General features: G+C 39.7%; 1 pseudogene; it reads right to left on the reverse strand.

The window, feature by feature from the left end:
- Nucleotides 1-62: 62 nt before the first annotated feature.
- LOC128056887 (putative olfactory receptor 2B8) lies at nucleotides 63-1,010 on the reverse strand (annotated as a pseudogene).
- Nucleotides 1,011-3,429: the final 2,419 nt, after the last annotated feature.

The following is a 3,429-nucleotide window of genomic DNA, read 5'->3' on the forward strand; positions in this document are numbered from 1 at the left end:
ACATATATATCTGAATAGTTCTGGTGTTCAAAGTCTTTCCATTAAACTGTCCTCCTCAGCCATCATCTGGAGTCAGAGTCTTTCCAAAGCACCTTCTTCATCGCTCCCTTCACATCCCTGTTCCTCAGCGTATATATGAGGGTGTTGGTCATGGGGATAATGACAGTGTAAAAGAGAGACATGAACTTGTCCTGATCCTGGGAGTCGCTGCTGGGCTGATAATATACATAGATGGCTGTGCCAAAGAACAGGGAGACCACCGTGAGGTGGGACCCACATGTGCCAAATGCTTTTCTCTGCCCTCCAGTGGACTTTATTCTTAAGACCGCCCTGACAATCTGACCATAGGAGAACATGATTAATGAAACAGGTGTGAGAAGCATGATGACACTGGCAAAGAAGGTTGCATACACATTCATAGTGGTGTCAACACAGGCAAGTTTGAGAAAAGGAGGGATCTCACAAAAGAAGTGGGCTAATTTATTTCTCCCACAACGAGGTAAAAGGAAGACAAGCGCCGTCTGCAGTAAGGAATTAGCGAAACCAGTGATCCATGAAGCAGAAGCCATCAGGGCACACAGACGGGGGTGCATGATTACTGTGTAGTGAAGGGGCCTGCAAACAGCTGCATAGCAGTCAACTGCCATAATTCCTAGAATACATTCCGTACCTCCCAACGCCAGAGAGATGTACATTTGAACTATACAACCGCCAAAGGAAATGGATTTGTCTGCTCCGCTGAGATTAAATAGGAACTGGGGAACAATGCTGCTGGTGTAGCACATGTCCAGAAAGCTCAGGTTAGAGAGGAAAAAGTACATCGGGGTGTGAAGACGTGGCTCCAAGTAGGACAATGCAATGATGGTTGTGTTTCCCAGCAAAGTGAAGATGTAGAAGATCAAAAGAACCACAAAGAGAACTGGCTCAAGTTGGAGCCTGTCAGAGAAGCCCAATAAGATAAATCCAGAGAAAGAACTTTCATTTTTCTGTTCCATCCTTTGTTAGCACATGGCTCCTGTCAAATCAAGGGTTTAGTAGTTTATTAAAGGTATCTTCCAAAAACAGTGCAGGGATGAAGAAGAAAATCTGTCATGTTCAAAGAGATGGTCGTGTGGTTTTATATGCAACTATTTGAATAAATGATGTACTCACTGAAATCGAGCTCTATACTATCACAGAAAGTTGTATATTGAGTTATATGTTGATAATTAATAAAAAAATAACAAATAATAATAATAAACTCAAATAATGAACCTTGGTTTGCATCTGTCACTCATATAAAATGCCTTTTTCAGATTGAGTTTTATAGGATTAAAGTATGATCATTTTATATGTACTTTTTAGAGAAAGTGAGAATGAGGGAAATCAAGGGAAACTGATTAGAAAGAGTAAGAAAGATGTAGACAAAGGGAGAAAGTTTATTTTAAATGTGTATCTCATAATTCTACATGACTGGATATGCACATAGATCACATGTAATAGGGGCTTCCCTTGTGGCTCAGCTGGTAAAGAATCAGCCTGCAATACGGGAGACCTGTGTTCTATCCCTGGGTTGGGAAGATCCCCAGGAGAAAAGCTACCCAATCCAGTTCTGGTCTGGAGAATTCCATGGACTATATTGTCCATGGGGTTACAAAGAGTCAGACAGGACTGAATGACTCTCACTTCACATGCAATATAATAATACAAAATAATCTCTAAAATGTATTCACATATAGAAATTTATGAGCTAGAATGTACTTGTACAAAGGATTATATTACATTCAAAGTATCACTATGATGCTGCCTTATGTAAACATTCTGGCAGAATAGTTACTCTACTCCTACCTAATACATGATATTAGTGAATGCTATATCCTGATCTTTTTGTATAGTACTAAAAAGTAAATTGCTTAGAGCCTAAAAACTCACCTTCAATTATACTGTTTAGCTCTTGCCCTTAAGATACCTAAAATTGCTAAACCTATTTAACAAGAACTCCAAAAATGTATTCACTGTGCATAGTCAGTTCATGGGCTTTCCGCTTGGCTCAGTGGTAAAGAACCCACCTGCCAATGCAGGAGACGCAGGAAACACCGATTCAACCCCTGGATCGGGAAGATACCTTGAAGAAGAAAATGGCAACCCACTTCAGTACAGCATATTCTGGTGAGATAGAGTCCATGGAGTCGAAAAGAGTTTACAAGTCTTAGCAACTAAACAACAGAAGTAGTCAGTTCACAGTAGAAATTCAAAATCAGTGACCTGTACTTACATTTTCTTCCTGTTGATTTCATTTTCATATATTACCAACAACTAAAATGCCTGGAATTCCTATAGAAGACAAGATTATTCACTATCAATATTTGAATGGCAATGAAGAACATACAAATGAGGAAGAAACAGATCAATCATAATCTCAGAAATAACACTTCTAATCACTATGGACAGAGTTTGGCCAGCTTAGGGAGAAGAGGCTGAAATAGGAATTCCTTTGCATGCTGGTCATTGAATGAATGTCTTCAAGACAAAGAGAATCAGGGAAGCAAAACAGAGCAGACAAATATGCTAAGCAAGGATGTGATCTCAAATGGAATAGCGTGAACCTGATCCCATAGAAAGCTGGAAAATGACTCTCCAAATAGAACTATCTGCTGGTAAAAATATTCTGTCATCACATACACAATCATGCTACCTGAGCATTTCAAATGGGGCAGATAAAGAACTGAATTTTAAATTTAATTTTAACTGAGGTAAATGTAAATACCTAGTCATTTAAATGAGTCTAGTTACTACTATACAGAATAACAAGCTGTTGAGCATGCATTGTGTCAGAAGCAGTCCCACCTTGACAAAAAGGCAGCCTTTTATATATCCCACGAGTCTGTCATTGTCTGCATGCTGCCCCAAACACATTCAGGAGACCTCCTGGCAATATGCCTCCCATTCAACTGATGGCAATTTTTTGAAGAAGGAAAGAGCTGTGGAGCTATCAGTCAATACTCATAACAAATATGGTGTGGACTGGTACACCAGCCAGTAGAAAGATCTGAGCTGGACACTGAAACCATTCATACAAAACGTAGAGTCCATTCATAAGTGTGTGCAAGGGTGGAAGGACAGTCACCAGTGTACATTGCACATCACCTTGTCATCTGCCTAATATACCAATAAATTTTTGAATTTATTGTTAATGAAAAATGATCATCCTTCAATTTGAGAGGAGAAATGTGGGTCAGAAAATGTGATCGAATCGAATCACCAGTCTATGTCCGATGCAGAATACAGCATGCTTGGGGCTGGTGCACAGGGATGACCCAGAGGGATGTTGTGGGGAGGGAGGTGGGAGGGGGGTTCATGTTTGGGATTGCATGTACACCCGTGGTGGATTCATGTCAATGTATGGCAAAACCAATACAGTATTATAAAGTAAAAATTAAAATTAAAAAA

Source organism: Budorcas taxicolor, chromosome 11 (assembly GCF_023091745.1).
Source record: "Budorcas taxicolor isolate Tak-1 chromosome 11, Takin1.1, whole genome shotgun sequence".
NCBI lineage: Eukaryota > Metazoa > Chordata > Mammalia > Artiodactyla > Bovidae > Budorcas > Budorcas taxicolor.